Source organism: Sciurus vulgaris, assembly GCF_902686455.1.
Source record: "Sciurus vulgaris genome assembly, chromosome: 17".
NCBI classification, from domain to species: Eukaryota; Metazoa; Chordata; class Mammalia; order Rodentia; family Sciuridae; genus Sciurus; species Sciurus vulgaris.
This window is the reverse complement of record NC_136478.1, coordinates 70,111,224-70,131,454: the sequence shown is the minus strand read 5'-3', so window position 1 is coordinate 70,131,454 and position 20,231 is coordinate 70,111,224. Positions and strand designations below refer to the sequence as shown.

General features: G+C 36.7%; 1 pseudogene across 1 annotated transcript; it reads left to right on the top strand.

Moving 5' to 3' along the window:
* The first annotated feature begins 12,903 nt into the window (after positions 1–12,903).
* LOC306647717 (vomeronasal type-1 receptor 4-like) lies at positions 12,904–17,783 on the top strand (annotated as a pseudogene). The gene is made up of 3 exons: positions 12,904–13,195; positions 16,002–16,763; positions 17,778–17,783. The product of its transcript is annotated as a vomeronasal type-1 receptor 4-like (transcript).
* Positions 17,784–20,231: the final 2,448 nt, after the last annotated feature.

Genomic DNA, 20,231 nt, shown 5'->3' with positions numbered 1-20,231 from the left:
AATCCTTTAACAAAGCAGTGGTCATGGGATTCTGTTCCAAGCAGTACTGAGGGCTGCTCTCTATGAGCACTGAGACTGTGATTCAGAAACCAGTGGACTCTTCAGCCTGCTCTTATTATTTTTAATTTGGGCAGAATCTCCTTTGTATGTTGCTAAGTTACTGAAACTGCCTGTGAACTTGCAATTCTCCTGCTCCAACATCACAATCACTGGGATCACCAGTGTGCAATATCTAATCTGACAATATTCCCATATTTTTAATAAAATGTTAACTTTTTTGGACACAACTGAGTATGGACCTCAAAGTTTGTCTCTCAATATTTTGTATAAACTGTTCTGGAATATCTTTTAATTGATTAAACAAAATAATATGTCTGTGGTGCCTTCCTCTGGCCAGAGTGGAAGTGGTTTAATTGAAAAATTTGAAGAAAATTATGCCTCATTCTGAAGCAAATGTTAAAAATGTTTTCTGTGCAATACATTTAAAAGCATTGAGGAATCTTCATCTTGAGCTCCTCAGTGTGATGCAAACATCTGTGCAGCTGACACTTTGAACCATCCTGTGTCACTTTCACTGTCTGAGGCCACAGTGCATGTATATGTTGGAGAAATCAACCATGGCTGAATTTAAGCTGGATTCTTTGGAGCACTGATTCCACAAGGGTCTTCCTGCGTGAAGTGGGACCCTCTGCTTTTTTTTACCACCTAGATGTGGATCTGTTTATGCATCTTTGTGTAAATCAGAACCATAAAACACATAAGGGGAAATATTCCATCTCTCAGAATTGTCTGACTATTGCCACTTCATCTTCCTACATTCTGATGGTGTAGAGAGATCCCTGTGATGGGTATCAGGAAAGAGCAGATTTTCTCACTTCTAGAGAAGCTGGAGTTCAGGGAGGGGCCCAGTGAGGTCCACTGCTGATGTCCTCTCCTATGAACCTGGGTGCAGTGGATGGGTCTAGAAAGGAACCTAGAGCCCTCAGGGGAGAATCCAGGGAGGGCAAATTCATTAGGGAAGTTGAGTATCAGGGCTCTGATTTTTCAGTCAGCTTCTATGTTTGGACTCTCAAGGTCTCTGTGGTTGGGTTGCAGTGCAGAGCACCGTGTGCTATGAAGCCCTGTCATACAAGGAGGGTGCAGTGGTAGCCTCAAGTAGATGCCACCTAAATAATGTGAATTGTGATACTGTGGTGTGAGAGTCTTTGCCCTTCACAAGAAAACACCACTGACCATGATCATTAGAATAAACTCTATAGGCCATCTTGATTTTTGAATTTCTCAAAGGGGAACAGAGAAATGCTTCTAATGTGCTTAGTGACAGACAACATCGACCAATGTCATTGAAAATGTCATGGACAAATTAAAGAGAAAGAAAAATGTCATGGGAGCTTACTCTGTGATTTTGTCCATTCTCAGAAATTTCAAAAAACCTAGATCAACGTGTTGCTATTACCATTATCAATACTTGAAGTTTTGTGTGCAATACGAATTTATCTTTCTTTGAACTTTTATTCTGTTATAAAAATAGCTCAATATTTAAACTTTGCAATGAGAACATCGAATTCACCAAACTAAAGCAATTATGTCACACCACTGGAGTTTCTATTGTGTGGTAACTCTTGCTGTCTGGATTTTTGTGGACCTTTTCTGCAATTCCTATGCTCAATCTTAATTTCTTACAATAATATTGTTGTGTGGGCCCTTTTAGAATGTAATCAAGTGAGGTGGGCTCCACCATCATTTATGTCATTGGTGTTGTCTAAGAGAAGCTTAGAGTGTGCCCATCCCATTCTATATGAGAATGAAGTTAGAAGGGGCTGTCTATGACACAGGCCCTTCACTAGATGTTAAATGTGCTGGTGACTCTCCCACTTGCATGTCTGTGAGCAATGAATTTCTGTTGTTTATCCATATCCAAGTGTAAGTTAATACACTGTCTCACATACACTTATCTATTTCAAGACATTAAATTCCAATGACTTCTTAGTGGGTACATCTGTCCATATATCTCACCGGATTGGCCACCCTCATAATATGGCTCTCTTCACCATTCTTATTTGTTTTTCCATGTATTAGATTTTCCCAATACCTGCTTAATTTCAACACCCAATGATGGCTGTATTGTGATAAATTTGAAGTTCTAAATTAACACCTATGATATTTTTATTATATTGAGTTTTATTCTTAAATGCATCATGAGTTTTTCTATTTCTTTCTGTACTTTTATATATTCAGGAACTTTCTCATATCCTTTAAGTACTGTTTTTGGTCTGAATTCAATGATATTTTTCAATATTTAAAATAAACTGTCTCACTGTCAGCTCTGATTGGTAAGATATTATTTTTATAACTCTAAATTATTTTTTGTGTATCAGAAGACATGTCCCATATTCTAATTGATTCTTAATATATTATCTCTGTATTGGCCATTCACTAGAAATATCAACCACTATCCCCAGAATACAACAAGAGTCATAGGGTTCAGTGAGATGAGGTGAAGATCAATAAAAAATGAATGGAAAGCTGCTCTCTAAGTCACAAAGGCAGTAATAAAAATTTGCATATGCATACAATAACTTACACAATATTTAAAAATGAAAGTTTATCTTACCACTATATGATATAGGAATAAAATGGAAAAATATAAAACATGTACCTAAATTATTTTATTTTACCATCCTGAGAATAGAATCCATTGATATGGTGAAATATCACATAATCACAGCACACAATTCAAACAGAAATTATGTAAGATAATACTATATATAATTCAAATAATATCTACATGAGATTTAATATTTTATAATACAATGAGAAGAATCAAAGCCTAAAACTGAAAGAGGGTTTATAATTAAAGTAGTTTCTGTTATTGATTTCGTTATGTGTTCTTTGTCCCTTGACTTATCTTTTTAAAATCTTTGTTCTTTGTAGTAATGCAGATAGTAGAGTTATTTTGACATGTTATCCATAAATGATAGCAACCCTTTTGTCCCAGTTACATATGCTCATTCAGGCACAAAATGACCAAATGAAATTGTCTCTAAACTATCTGGACCTAAGAATCATAGCAAACACCAAGACAACTCTTCACCCTACAATTGGGGGTATAGTATTCTTTCAAGTACTTGCAGACCATTCTCCAGGAGTTAGGTGAGAAACAAATTCTAACAAATTTAGACTACCATTTAAAGTATGTGTTCTCCTTTTCCAAAATGAGAAATTAAACTCCATTTGTGTATGATTCATCAAAATGCATTAATTCATTCTACTATCATGCATAACTAATTAGAACAAATAAAAATTAAATAAAATGATAGGGAACTAGGTATCTCAAAAAAGGGGAAATTAATAAATAGTATGAGTACATGGAAATTAGGCAAATTGGTCCAAAATAACCAGTGGTCAATGAAAATATTAAAATATATATTAAATAATTCCTTAGAATTAATGAACATGGAAACACCACACATGAAAACACAAGGGATGCACAACACCTCTAAGAGGAAATTTTGTAGCCAGAAATCCCTAGATGTTAAAGGAATAAAAACTTCAATTAAGCAATCTAATTACTTACCTTAAGGGACTAAAAACTGAAGTGATCCAACCCAACTGTAATAGAAGAAAGGAAATAGTAATGTTCACAGTAGAAATAAATGAAATATGAACAGGAGGGGAAATAGCCTAATAATACCCTATAAAGTAACTGGACTATACAGTCTTGGGTTGCTACCTATCAATGGTGAACATAAGATAAAATGCAAATGTAATTTCTGATACTATATAGTAGATTTTGTGGGTTAGGGAAGGAAACCATGGGGCATTGGTAGTGACCATCCATTCTGGTCAACTAGATTTCTTATTAAGAAAATATCTTTGTTTTGTTCTCTCTCTCTCTCTCAGTTCTAGCTGTTGTGATCTGTTCAGGGACATATACACATGGACATATTTGTTTCTTTTTTCCTCATTTTCAGCACTTATCAATGTAATTTTCTTTGCTTACTTTGTTTTTTGAGAGTTAGGGATATTATTTTGTTTGTGTGGGTATGTGTGTCTGTTTGTCTCGTTTGGTTTGCTTTCTCTTGTATTGTTTTTATTTGTTGGTTTCTCTTTCTCTCTTTTTTGCTGCTTACAGGGAAATTCTATGGTTTTATCTTCCTCTCTCCCTTTACATTGTTTTTCCTATTTTCCTAGTCCTTCCTTTTAAACATCACCTGCTCCATCATGTCTGTTGTCTCTCTGTTCACGTTTTCAAAATGTAAATTATTTTCTACCTTCCTAGCGCATATTCTTTTCTCTTAAATATCTGTGTTCTTACCATCTTTTAGCACTAATATTTTATGTGACAACTGCTTCCACTATCAATACTGATGTCATTATTACTTCTGTGTATGACATATTTGATAACTGTTGTTTGCTTTAAAGCCAGATCATGTTCACAATTGCTCTTTTTACGCTTGACAATTGCTGACACCACCATTCCTATATTTTGTGATAATGTAGATAAGAAAGTATATTTAATTTAATATATTAAATTTAATTTAATGCTCATATTATTTGCATTGGTTGTTGCTATTGTTTGCTTTGCCCTATTCTGTGAGGTGCTGGGAACCTACATGAACTGTACAAGTTCCAAGATAGAGACTGCTGTAGAAATAAACACAACAAAAGTCAGCACACCTTGGGTTGCACAGAAAAAAATGGCACTGAATCTTGATCTCTACTATAATACAGAAAATAGCAGAGATAAAATCCAAACTAATGGCTAGAACATGAGAAAAAACAAATGAAGATGGGCTCCCCAGGTACCACTATGGACATTCCCTAATACAGAAAAAAAAAAAAAAAAAACCAGAAAACTATGATAAAGGCTTGTTTCACCTAGCCTAATAGTCTCCAGATTCATCCATTTGCTGGCAAATGTCTTAAAGTCATTCTTCTTTATGGCTGAGTATTAATTCATTGTGTATATATACCACATTTTCTGTATTTGTAAAAATGGGAATGTAACTGGAATAAGATATATTCCATACCTATATATTCATATCCAAATTGAATCTTCTTTCATGTATAACTAAAAAGAACCAACTAAAAAAGGAACAAAGACTGTGGACATAACACCTCTGAGAGGCTACCAATACAGATTACTCTAGGATCCTATTGCAAATGAAGACTTGGTTCTAAAAATGCTCATGTTTAAGACTGGAAGAGAAATACTTTCCAACAGATGCACAAAACAAAACACAAGAATAAAAATATATGGGAAAAAGAACCCAAGTTATCATAATACCTCCTAAACTTCACAATTTACCAGCAACTAACAACAAAGACATTGAAGTGGATGAAATATTCGATAAAGAATTCAAAAGAATCATAAAAATGTTTAATGAATTCCAAGAACACAGAAAAACAACTGAATGAATTAAAGATGTCTGCATAAGGTGTAAATGAGAAATGTCAATAAGAAATATCTGAAATGAACCAAACTTAAAGTTTGGAAAGGAAAGAAACAATAAATCTAACAAAATGTCCACTTGAGACTCTCTAGTGGAGTAGACAATGCTGAAGACAAGGGCATAGAACTGGAAGAAAAAGTGGCCAGCACTGAACATTTAGACAGCATTAAAGTGTAACAAGTAAGTCATCATGATCAGTAGACACAAGAACTCTGGGAGAATATTAAGAGACCAAATTTAAGAGTCATTGGAATTGAGGAGGGTTGTGAGATGCAGGATACAAGAATATATAACCTTTTCAGGGTAAAAGGTACAGAAAAATTTTCAAACTTTCATAATGAGATAGACATCCAGATAGGGGATGCATTCTGAACCCCAAATAGACAAGATATAAAAGAACCTCTCCAGGACACATTATAATTAAAATGCCTAATATGCAGATGAAGACCTGAAGATATTTGAAGACCACCTGAAAAACATCAGGTCACATTTAGAGGCAAGCCTATCAGAATCTCTTCTGATATCTCAGCACAAACTTTAAAAACCAGAGAGTTTGGAATGATGTATTCCATGTCCTGAACGAAATAAATGTCAACTAAGACTGGTACAACTAGCAAAGCTGTCTTTCAAAATTAAAAAGGAAAGAGAAACTTTCCAACATAACAAAGAAAAAGAAAAAAAAAAAAGGGAATTCATGACCGTATAGAACTTACCTAATGAAAAACTCTTCCAGTAGAATTAAAAAACAAACCCAAGAAGTTACAATGGACAAATCTCATTTGAAGAGTACTTATGCAAATGAGAAAGAGGACCAAAATAAAAGTAAATAGATAAAATGGCAGAAATTAATAAATAATTTTTCATAGTAACTTTGAATGTAAGTGCTCTAAGTTATCCAATTTTCCAGAAAAGAAAAGCCAAGAGCAGAAGGATTTTAAGATAAATTCTACCAATCCTTTAAAGAAGGACTAATGACGATACTCCACAAATTATCTCATGAAAGAGGAACATTTTCAAATTCTTTCTATGAAGCCAGTATCACACACCCAACACAGATGAGGACATACCAAGTAAAAAAAAAACTGTAGACCGAAATTCCTGATGAATTTAGATACAAATATTCTTAAATATTAACAGATGATGTTCAAAATAAATAAAAAATACTGCAGACCACGACCAAGTTGGTTTTATTCCAGAGATGCGAGGATGAATTAATATGCAAACTAATAAATGTACTTTATCACATAAAAAGAACCCATGACAAAAATTGCTTAGTCATCTAAATAGGTGTAGGGAAGTCCTTTGACAAAATTCAGCACTGATTCATAATAAAAAAACCTAAGATAATCTTGGTAGAAGTATTCTACCTCGAGATCATAATGGCCATACATGAAAACTCAATGCCAAATTCATAGTAAACGGGGAAAAACTGAAAGCATTTCCTTTAAAATCTGGGACAAGTTAACAATGTGCACTATTGGTATTCCTATTTAATATAGGGTTAGAAATTCTAACCAGAGCAATTAGGTAAGAGAATAAAATAGAAGGGAGGAAAGTAGAAAAGGAGGAATTCATCTTAGAAGTTTGTAGATGATATGATCCTATACTTAGATGATAAAAATACCATCAAAAACTCTTAGAACATACAAAATAATACAGGAAAGTTTCAGGTTACAAAATCAACAAATATCATTAATATCTTTCCTCAAACCAGAAACAAATCTGCTGATAAAAAATAGGAAAGAATTTCCATTCACAATAGCTTTGAACAAACAAACAAACAAACAAAACCCCTAGGAATAAATCTAGGCTGGGAAGTAAAGAACTCATTGGATTATACACAGGAGAATAAAGGGAAGTGGGGGAATGGGAATAGGAGCTAAAGTAGAAGTAATAGGACCTCACTTTCCTATGCTCATATATGAATACATGATCAGTGTAACTCCAAATCATGTACAACCACAAGAGTGGAATCCTAATTGGGATGGGTTGCATGTCATGAATATGTGGTATATCGAAATACACCCTACTCAATTGTATATCTAAAAATAAAAAATTAAAATACCCAAAGGTCTTCTTAATATTAAATTCCAGATAAACTGCAAATGAATAGTATTGAAAGACTTCAACAAACCCTTGCCAAAAATGGACATTCACTCATAAAATCAATGAAGACACTGCTGATTTTATTAATGCTCTAAGGAAAATGGATCTAACCATTATTCACATAATCTTTTGTATGAACAAAAGGTGAATTTACTTTCTAATCAGCAGTGTATAAAACAATTTGCAAAATAAACTTTTTTGTATAATATAGAGAGCAGCAATAGTTCTGTGTGAGAAAAGAGTTATATTCACAACTGTAACTGCAGAAGGCAACATACATAAAATCTAATCAAACAAAATTTAAAGCATGGAAAAATAGAGACTATGTGAATCACCTCAATATTAATCTCGACAAAGTAGAGTTTAGAACATGTGTGCATCCCAAAATGTAAGAATCTGTGTATCTTAAAGAATGTTGTTCACAGTTACTGAAATTGACTACACACAAGTATAACTGAACACATTTCAGAAGTTTGCCCTTGTGTATGATGTGTACCTGTGTTTTGTGTGCTAGGATTGGAATGGAAATCACTGCTTCTGGTGTCTTAGAACAAGAAAAAGTTGGCATCACCCAGTCCTAGGCCATGTTTTCTGCATGTTGCTCTGAGCCTCTCTCCTTCTTTCAGGTGGTTTGGAGCAATCTTTGCTGTTCGTTAACTTTTACAAATCTTCCTTCGCCTTCACAGCGTGCTCTAACTATGCTCATGTTCATGCGAAAGTTTTCCTTTTTCAACTTTTTGATTTGAGGAATAACTGTGCACATTTGTATGGTGCAAGGGGTCATTTTAATTTCTGAGCCATTTGAGAACCCTACTTCAGAATCATGCCACACACCCTACTCCATCTACAATGACCTCATTTCTACCTGAGGACAAATTTAATATATTTGGATGAAGATTTTCACATATTAATTGTTGGAGGATCAAATCAACTTATATTGTGTGTTTGCCTAAGAAGTGAAATGAGCTTGTAACTCAAGATGAAAAAGAAAGTCCGAGGCACTCTGAAACGTAAAGTTCACAAGTAAACTCCCCATAGGAGAACAACACCTCACAAAGAAATTAGATTCTCTAGTTATATCTTACTGTAACAGATATAAAGAATGAGAAAATATGTGAGGTATAAGGAAAACCTAGGTTAAAGAGGTTCTTTTGATCACAAAATTGTTATTAGAATACAATATACTAACAGGTTTCTCCTTGTGGTATGTAATTTCACCCCTGAATCGTTCCACTCCTGAGTTTCTCCATGACTGTGCTGTTCATCTCCACAGTTCTCTTCCTCTATCCTTATCTTTTTCAGGACCTCTCTCTTGGCAAGACCTCTGAAATTTCTCTCTTCTACCTCTTGAAGAAGCAAATCCTTCCTAAGATGTTTCTTTTTTCTTGGTCAATAGCTGCAACCAGCTAGTTTCTGCTTCTGTGATCATGCTTGCTCAGCAGCTGGGGCAGGAACCAGAGCTGCCTGAAAAGAGGGAAAAGGGATCAGGGACACTTGCATGAGAAAGTCTTTTGAGAGAAGGTCTTGCTGAATTGCCGTGGCTGATTTGAACTCGCGATCCTCCTGTCTCAGCCTCCCAAGCCACTAGGTAGAAGCTAGCTTGTACAACATCACAGCTATAACTGTTAATCATCCTCTCTCCACCCATTCCTCACTTCTCCTTGCCTCAGGTAATCACTCTTCAACTCTTACAATTTTAACTTCCACATATAAGAGCGTGCAGTATTCATATTTCTGTAACCATGTTTTCACTTAATGCCCTCCAGTTTAACTATGTTGCCACAAGTGACAAACATTCCAACTTTTTAATGGCTTAATAATATTCAAATGGTGATATATATTCTCATTTTCTTTTTGCAGCCATCCATCCATGGACACCACAGTATTCCCTGCTTTCCTCTATGTGCTTCTCTGCCTGTGTCCAGGGGTCAAGGAAAGGATCCTCCACAACACTACCAAGTCTCTTTGGAGATGACAACTGGGTGCTAGGAGTTGTTTTGGCAATGGGAACAGGGAAAAAGTTTTCTGATGATCTCAGTTTCCCCAGCTGCACTGTGATTGCCATGACAGGTGACATAATCATTGCTGCTCTGCAGGGAGGTGAGGTCACAAATTCACAAAGACACATTATCTGGCTGCCTCCACTCACACAGCATTGTCTGTGGGTAACACTAGCCTGTGCTCACCAGTCAGCAGGATGGAGGAATGTCAGGATGTTACATTTGAGTCTGACAGAATGTGTGAGGGAAGTAGGCATGTCAGAGTCTAGGTAAGTGTTTGTTTGATATAAAGGGGATCTTAGAGTTTGGACAAGCTCTAGTGCAAAATCACCTAGGGAGAGTAGACACTCCAGAGGATTAGCTTTGCTATTGTAGTGGGTTGAGGGTAGCACACACCTAACCAATGCCCGATGCCTCCAGTGGAAGTTAGTGTGCTCATCAATGATAAAAACTTGTGTTGTTAATCCACGTGACACTGAAACCTAAGTGTCAAGGTGCTTAAGGAATGCGATTTCTAAATCAATCTATTTTTCAGCCTACTTTGCTTCAGTCATAGATATGATTTTGAGAGTAACTAGAAGTGTACTTATACAACTTTCTTGCGTATAATATGCACTAGGATGAGCCTGCAAGAACAGTCTGGTCCTGTGCAGGTTCTGTGCACTAAATTTTGATGGCTGTAATAGAAAATTCTCCTCAACACTGCTGTTGTAGGACATGAATGGACAGTAACTGCATCTCTGCTGGGGACACAAAGGGTTGCTGGTGATGGTGAGTTTGTTTTCATTACTGATGTTCAGGAGGCAGCAGGGAAGGAACAGGAGACTTATAATAACCAGTATCATATGGATGTTGTCAGACTTTGATGAATCTTGATACGAATTCCCCTGCTTTATGAAATTCTAATATCACATTATCACCTCCCCAAGAGAATAACTTCCTAAACTTGTAGATGTGTCAATTAAGTGATTGACACTTTCTGCAAATATAAATAGATCAAAATATTCCATTTTACCAAATACATGTGATCTGTCATTTAATCTTCTTGTTTTAATTGTAAAATGCACATGATTCCATGTCTTATAGATTTCTCATAATTGTCTTGCATTCATGTTTTCCCATATCTCACTATATGAGCAGATTTTTTATTTGAAACATACATTACTTATTGTTTGTAAGAAGAAAACCTGGAAAACTGGATTTCTACCCTACTCACTCATGCACTAGTGTTTCATGTGTTGTAGTGAAGTGTGTGCTGGCAGAAGCTTAATAAATCCTGTGGTAGGGGCTCTTTCCTGCTTCTTATGTAATAAAAATAAACGAGTCTCTCTTGTGAATTCTGATGTTGGGATGATCTCATCTTGATTAAAGTCACCTGATCCTGGTGCATCTTACTCTAAATTCATACTACAGAGGGTGCATCTGACTTGTATCATGATTTGTAAGATTTACTCCTAACTGATATTGGCTGGTGGAATATTTACTTCTAAATGTGTGGAAATTAGTAAAAATTATAAAATTATTTATATCTGATGCAAAACATAATGACAAGTTGTGAAGTAGCAATTAAATACATATGTGGGGAAGAGGAAGGACTCAGTTAACTAGCCTAGACAGTAGGGTGACATGGGTTAAATGCTGTTTGGTATCAGCACAGCAAGGTTCCAGTCTCTGAATTACTAAGAAAATGCAATTGAAAAAAACATCAGATAAGAGAATAGCTCTCAATTAAAATTATCCTCATTTTGACAACAGTGGTGGCAACCTCACAGAATGTAAAGAACTCTACAGAATACACAGGTTACATCTGTCTGCTCCTGGAACAGCTTTAATACATTTCTATGCACTCTAAATGATGGGCATTCTAATGTTGGAATTCTCTTAACAACAGAATCATCTTTAGTTAAATATTCCTCCTGGGAAGGAACTCTAAGTTGGAAGCACACAGAATTAGTTGACATTCTCAATGTAGCCCATACTTTTTGTTCTCCTGTAAGATCCTCTGCATCTGAAGATGAATATCAGTCTGTGGGAATAATAATTCTGTGGCAGAATGTCCTTTGGGAATTTGATGTATGGTATGATTTTCTTAACTCATACTGTGGTTGGTACTCTGGGGAATTTCTGTCTCCTTTCCTTCTACCTCTGTCTTGACTTTTCTGGGTGCAGTTGAGAGGCACACATTTGATTATTAAGCACCTGATTGTAGCCCACTCCCTATTCCTGATCTTCAGGGCAGTCCCACAGACCATAGCAGCTGTAAGGTGTATAAAATGCACAGGATTTCATGTCACACTATTTCAATTTTTGCAACTTTCATGTATAAGTGTTCTTTATACCTCTTATCTCTTTGCTTTGGTTTATGTACCTTATGTTACATGATGTGCATATGAACTAACACTAGTAAATGATAGCTTCTACCCTCCTCTACTCTATCATGTACTAGGGTTGAAATACTCATAGTATTTGTGTGCCATCTGATTATGGTTGGGATCATTAGATTTTCTCCTGGTCTAAAAAGTCTTTCTGTTACTTTCTTGAGGTAAGGGCTGATCTTGTATTCATGATATCCAACCTGATCATGGGGTAGGTACTTGTAATCCTATACTGCAACCAGTGCATCTACATTTGTCAAGATCATTGAAATTTTATTTACCATTGATACTTGCTTACAGAATACCTCATTACATATCAGTGGAAATGCACTAAAACTTAAGTTAGATATTCCTGATTAACAAGAGTGACAAATTGTAGGTCAAAAAAATTAAATATATGTTTGGATACTGGATGATCTCAGGTAACTAGCTGTGATAGTGGAACATGGAGGTTAATGCACTTTGTTATTATTTATATTTCTGTAATATGGAAACTTTTTTTGTTTTTTATAAAACAGCACTGTAGGAAAAATTTGTAGTTTTACAAGTTTTATTCAAGAAGTTCTCAGATAGCAGTACCTTCCTGTAAGATAATTTATGGCAGAATGAACTTAGTTACAATGGACTCATATAAAGATCACAACCAGGCCCAATGCACTTTTTAAGTCAGGCCAGACTCTAATAACTCCCATACTAGGGATGCAGGGAAGAAATAAACAAATCAGTTATTACTCAGCTTAAATCTTCCTTTTAGGGCCAGTGCTGGTTTCTGTTTATATCATTAGTAAAAAAATCATAATACACTTGAAATAGGTGACATTATAAAGCTGGAACCTTTTTATAAAAATGTATCATTTTGTTTATCCACATAAACTTTGTACATAGAACTTTAACATATATTACATTCAATAATTGAAGGCGGGCGCAGAGCGGCCTGAGGCGAGTGTCGACGCCAGGGAGGACGCCATGGCGGCAGCGGGCGGTAGCCGGAGAGCTCCGGGCCTGCGGCTGGGCCTGCCCCTGGCCGCGCGCCTGCCCGCGGTGTCCGGCCGAGAGAGCGGCGGGGAGGACGGCCTCGGCGAGAAGACGTCTGGCAGTAATGACTGGTTTCAGAGTTCCAGGGTCCCCAGTTTTGCTCAGATGCTGAAGAAGAATTTGCCGGTTCAGCCATCAGCCCAGACGGTGACCGCACCCACAGGATACTCCTCCGAGAGCTGCCGCTTGTCCAGCATGGCTTCCAAGGTTACACAAGTGACCGGTAATTTTCCAGAACCATTGCTTTCTAAAGGTCTTTCATCTCTTTCACATCCTGTCCTGCCTCCAAAGAAAATACCTAAGGAATTCATAATGAAATACAAACGTGGAGAGATAAATCCTGTGTCAGCCTTGCACCAATTTGCACAAATGCAGCGGGTTCAGCTTGACCTTAAGGAGACTGTAACAACAGGTAATGTTATGGGATCATATTTTGCTTTTTGTGCTGTTGTGGATGGTATTCAATATAAGACTGGACTGGGACAAAACAAAAAGGAGTCTAGATCCAATGCTGCAAAATTAGCTCTTGATGAGCTTCTACAATTGGATGAACCCGAACCAAGAATGTTAGAACCATCAGGTCCTCCTCCTATCCCTGCAGAACCTGTTGTTACACCTGAACCAGCTTATGTTTCAAAAGTACATTATGGTAGGAAAGTCCTTTGTGATGTTTTTTCTTAGAAAATTAACCCAATTAAAATTATAATTAATATGCATAGGTATGAAAATGTACACTAACATTGTATCATTCAAACCTATTGCCACCTCTGTAAAATAAAAGGAAAATTTTCTTCTGTGCTAAAAATGAGAGAAATAAGGAGAAGAAAGATTAAAGGAAGGAGTTTCCTCTTGTAAGGAAGATAGTTCATTAGTTTTATATAACTCCTTTTTTGGAGAATTCTTTGTTTTGGTGGTCTTGTTATTAATGTAAACCAGTGACTTTCTGGTGCTCAATGGTCATTTGGCATATTCATTTCAAGTAATATATTCACTTTCTTTTAATGCCAGTTACCAATCACTGAAGCCCAGGAAAGTTAGAACTTAGTTGACATAACTAGTTGTGTGTTCTACTACCAATTACTTCTCTGCATACTTTAATTTCATCATTTGTAAAATGGCCATTACAGTAATTACCTTAGAGTTATTGTGCAGATTAAATGAACTCATACATGTTAAATACTCAGATTAGTGCCTGACACAATAGGTGCTCACTAAATAGTAACCTTTATTTTATTAAAATTCCTCATCACATTCAATATTGTAGTTATTATATCCTTTTCCTGTTAGACTGTTAATCTCCTTGAAAGCAGAAAATTATTCTTGAATTTCTCCATTGACAACATTTCATGCTACAGATTTTAAAGTTTGTAATGTGAAAAAAGAAAATCATTCTTGCTTTCATTTTCCAAGCCTGGAAGTTAGGATTGAAATTTTTGATGTAACCTTTGTCTTCCATTGTCTTTCTCTGAGGCAAAGAAAAAAGCTTCACACATTTGTATGCTTGCAATGGAGTAAAACAAAAACCAGGCCAAGGAAAATAAACACATTCGAAGGGCAAAATTCACTAGTAGTTAGGTATGGTCACTTGACAGTCATAAGAAGTGATGAGCAGAAGAGTCGTGAAGGATCAGTTCTACAGCAGTGATTTCTTAGTATGGGAAGAGGCTCTTGCCTTTCAGCCTCTGAGACTAGACATTTTTAATGACTAATGGGACAATTCTCAAGGATTGGCAATAACAGATTGCATTACCATGGGAAAAGAGGTCATAATCTATGAAGAAGGAATATGTAGTTTTAATAAACAGTATGGTTTAAAAGGCTCAGGTGTCAGGAGTCAAGTATCAGGAAAGGGAGAGCAAAACATCCCCCTTCAAACTTAGGGGTAAAACGGGAGATGTGTTAGTTTTGAATAAAAAGGATTTGAGAATGAAAAAATTCTTAACACTCTTTGGTCCAGTTATAGAAATAGGCACTTCCACAACCTATCTACCTTGCTGTGTAAATCTAACCGGACTGTAGCTTTATTAAGAATAGATGGATTTTGGGTTCTGAAAAGAGATTCAAGTCACCCATGATGAGTGACCCTTGAAATTAGCAACTTGTAGGAAAAAAAGTGTTAACTGACATATGTGTCATCTTGTTACCTCCTCCTTCATTCCCAATGATTTGTGCGACTATTTTACTCCCTCAACAGTCAGCACACATGCATAGGGAAAACAGGATTGTACTTCCTTCACACGCATGCTAAGAAGAGAGATATCGAGTAATTATATTCGGGGCATTTGTTATTTCTTTTAATATTAACATCAAGAGGTATACTGGTGTATTGTTTGTGTGTTGTGGGGGGGTAGTGTTATTTGCAATGCTGGAGTCAAACCCTGGGCCTTAAACATGCTAGGCAAGCACTCTACCATTGAGCTGTATCCTCATCCCTATCCCCTGTTAGTATATTGATTCCCAAATATTCTTTGATATTTCTAAACATTTTCTTGCCACATGCATAATTCTCGGTCTGTTAGTACTAATCATAGTGTATTTTTCTATATCATAAACTAATTACTAACTGCATAGGATATGGTCAAATAAATTACAGTACATTTCATTTTGTGGAACCACTAAAAAGAATGAAATAACACTAATGTCTCTTTGATGTCCAAGATAAAGTAATGTGAAGAGTGGGGTTTAGCATACCCCAGTTATTTTTTTTAATGATGCATGTTTATATTTACATGTAGTTTCTCAAAATACCTTTAAGAAACTGGTAGTAGTGGTTTTGTATCTGGAAAGGGAAACTTGTGAATGAATGTATATACCTTGTTTCATAAAAAGAATAAAAAAAATTAATTTTTTTAAAAAAAGAACATTAAGTGGAAACTGCATCTCCTGTACCATAAGTTTTGTAATAAAGAGTAATAGTTCAAAAAAAATAATAATTGGAAAATATTTAATATGTTTAACTGACAAATAGTAAGTAGACATATTGTTATTTGACATTATTAATGTAGCCCATGCCTCTTGTCCTCATGCAGGATCCTCTGCCTCTGAAGATAAATATCTGTCTGTAAAAACTGGAAGAATGGCCTCTAGGGATTTGATGATGGGTATGATCTTCTTAACCCTGACTGTGGTTGGATTCCTGGGGAATTTCTTTTTCCTTTGCTACTATCTCTGCCTTAACTTCTCTGGGTGTAGGTTGAGATGCACAGATTTGATTATTAAGCACCTGATTGCAGCCAACTGCCTTTTCCTTCTCTTCAGGGCAGTCCCACAGTCCATGGCAGCTCTTGGGTTTAGACATTTCATCAGTGATCTTGGATGCAAACTTCTTTTCTATGTTCACAGGGTGGGAAGGGGTATGTCCTTCAGTAGCACCTGCCTCTTGAGTGTCTTCCAGGCCATCACCATCAGCTCCAGGGACTCCAGGTGGGCAGAGCTCAAAGTGAATGCTCCCAGGTACACTGGCCCCTGTGTATTCCTGTGCTGGATCTTCCACCTGCTGGTAAATATCATTGTTCCAATGTGTGTGACTGCAAATCATGTTAGCGTTAACATGACAAGGAGAACAGAATTTGGATACTGTTCTGATGGAAAGTATGAAAGAAGTGTTTACATTATAATTAGAGCCTTGCTGTCCCATTCCTGATGTTCTGTGTTTGGGGATCATGCCCTGGGCCAGTGGCTCCATGGTTCTCATCCTGTACAGGCACAAACAGTGGTTCCAACACCTCCATGGCAACAGTTTGTACCCAAGATCATCCCCTGAGTCCAGAGCTACTAAAACTGTCCTTCTTGTGAGCACTTTTGTGTCTCTCTACACTCTCTCTTTCACCATTCACATTTGGTGGGGTGTGTGTGGTAACCCCAGTCAGCTCTTGCTGCACCTCTCTGCCTTAAACTCCATGTTTCCCTGCTCTCTGTCCCTGTATTCTCATGAGTAGAGATGCCAATGTGTCTAGGCTCTGCTGGAGTAGACCTTCCCTGTTGTCCTCAGAAACACATGACTGACATGTGTGCACCTGCACAATGTCCTGCTTTTAATTCACTCATCTCTCTAGAACTATACATACAATTAGGAGAGTCAGAACTTAAAAAAATGCTGGCATGCACATATTTATCCTTGTGAATGTGTTACACTATGTGTGGGCATGTGTGTCTCTGACCATTTTTAGTTTTATGCTTTTCATCATTAATCTAGAATATTAGAAAGTTGCATGTAACAACATGAAAAACAATATGAATGACAACAATGAAATCGTACACTCTTACATTTTATGTCATTTGTATCAGTGTGGTTATGTGAATGTTTTACATTTCTTTAAGTTATCTGACTGCATAGAGACAAATTTTTGCTCTCAACAGAAAAATCTTTTGTCTGTTTTTTTGAATAAGTACTGGAAATGTGTGGAACTAGATTCATCAACTTACTGTATATGATATGTGCTGTATTTTTCTTTTCTATCTTTACATCTTCCATAATAATTGAAACAGAATCCTTCTTTTCAGTTTTTGTCTGTGGAGGTTGTTTTTCTCACCTAGAAATGAGAGCTTATTTTACAACACTGGTCACAATTTTAAGGATTTTATTGTTTATGAACAATATAACAGTAAACTAAGTTCCTGCCTTCCACTTTAAAAAAATTCTGACTTGGCTAAAAGTGTTTAAAGGCCCATATGGAGGACATTGCTGGACAGCATGATGGAATTTTAGAAACTGGATACAGCTTTGTAGAATCTTTCTAGAAGAAATCAGGACATGATCTGCCCACAGGTATCTCATCAGTATTATCTCTTCTCATTCTCTTCAGGGGTGAGAAATATTCTGACATCTATCAGCATAGAGCACTCTAACCTCGTTTTTGCTTTATGCAACTTTTATACACAAGGAAATGTTTTCGATGGCTTTACATTTTATAGGTTGCTTTAAATTCAGGTTAGTATTTAAATGTAATTGCTTTATAGCATGGATTTCCAGTGTTTATGGCAGCTTCACTGATGTAACTGTCCACTACAGATGCACATGTGAGTGTTTCCAGTTGGCTATTAGGAAGAGTGCTGGACATGTAAATTCTGGAGCCTTTTGGTGACATATGGAAGAACCTGCTGCACATATCCATAGATGTGGAAGTTGTGTGGACATGTTTAGATCTCTTCAGCATTAGGTGCTACTGCCAAGTAGATTTGCAAAAGGTTCATGTGAATGCCACTCAGTTTCAATGTGCACATCCCAAAGCCTAAACTGTAAAGAACTGATGGAGCACCATGGAACCTGAATACTCCTTCCTCACTGATGCTGAGGACTAGACTCCATTCCCAATAGGAACTGGGTATTATTATGAGTTCATGTTCATTTGTCACAACAGGAACGTTTCTAAATTCACAGTTTATGCAATCACTTTGTATGACTGGGGATGTAGCTCAGTTGATAGAGTAGTTGCCTAGCATGCTCTGGGTTCAATCATCAGCATCACCAAGAAAAAAAGTACAGTAAGAATTTTTTCTAGATCAAAAGACTCCAAGGTGATTAGAATGGAGAACTGGTTCTGATATCTAAGGGAAAATTTGTTAATGGTTAACATTGGGGTCAGTGTGTAAGTCAGTGGTACAGCCTTGCCTACCATGCCTAAAGCCATGAATTAAATTTCCAGCACCATTAAAAATAAGGATATCCTTTATTGTAATACAAAGAAAAAGAAAACAAGTTATTGGAAACATGCACATTAGGTAAGAACACAAGAGGCAAGGTTTCTAAATTTCTAAACAAAACATTTCAGGAGGAAAATTGGACAGGGTCCTTTTTCTGGGTTTTCTTACCGCAGAGGCTGGCATCACTTCCTCCACCTATTCTCAGTTCCCTTCTTTGGCAAGATTACTTTGACAATTCCTACCTTCTGCCTGTGAAGCTGTCTTTAAAGGCATCAGTAAAACCCTTCATCCATACCACCACACCCTTAGGCATAAGGGCCTCACAAATACAAAAGGCTTCACTCCTGTGTCCCTTGTCACAGCAGAAGTTGAAGAACAATGAATTCCTGTGTGGAGACCAAAATAGGAGCTCCATTGTGTATCTGGATATCTTCCCCTGCCTCCAAAACAAGAATATGGGCTCACCTGTCCTACCCCTAATTCAATTAGACAGAGTCTGTTACTGCCCTTTGGGATGGACACTACACTCAGCTCTATGAATGTAGTTAGAAACCCTTATAGTTGAGCCTGGATTCATATTATATTCAACACAGACAGTTAATTCAAACACCATAGATGATTGTATCATGCATTCACAGTGATTGCAATGGTAAATATATTTCTTACAACTGGGTGTGATCCTTGTTGAAACTCTGGGCTCAGTTCACTTAGGCATGTTGCCTCTGGAATTTCCATGTGCTTGTCAATCACTTGGTGTCCACAGTCCTATCTAAGACACTGCAGTTTTCAGGCTTGGAGTAAAAGCCTTCATTGACTCCTTTAAGAACTTCCTGTTGGTGGTGATGTTCATCCCCTGAATACATTGTGAGCAACACTAAGCTAGAGAAAGCAGATACTGCATAGGGTCCCTCCCCACAAGATACATTATATCAACCTAAATAGTTCTTCTATTTGTTCCCAGTGAAGAATGCTAATCATCATTCTGAAAGACAACATTTTTTGTTCCTTTCTGTTACATGAAAGGTGGTGTAGGCCATTGTCTAAGAAAGTCTGCTTTTGGAAATCACCATGTTTAAATTCATTAATGCTGTGATTGTATTTTTCTAATGAATTAATGAATGTATTTTCTAATGAATTGTATTTTTCTAATGAATTAAATTCACTAATGTTTAATAAACCTGTACTATGTGATCTGAAGTATGTCATGGTGCCATCTGATAGAACCTCTGTTATGTTCTGAATTAATCATTATAAAGTAGAGGGAGGTGGGTGTTGGGAGAAGTCCTACTTTTTGGCTGACAGCAGTTAATGTCTCAAGTGTGAAAACTTGCAGAGAGGAGCATTCCACTCTGACCACCTAGAAATGTAAATAACTGATGAAGTTGACCTAGTGTTACCAAGGGAACCTGTATAGGAACCTAGTGGTTTGATCCCCCGTGGCACATTGTGATTGGTCAAAAAACATATAAAATGTATAACTGTTCCTGCAATAAATGAGTTTGCAGGCTTCTTGCAACAAACCTGCTTCCACCCAACTCCAGGAATCTGGGGTCTTGACCACTCAGCCCTTACCTGCACATGAGGTAACCTGGCACCCCTACAGGTGGGTACTAAGT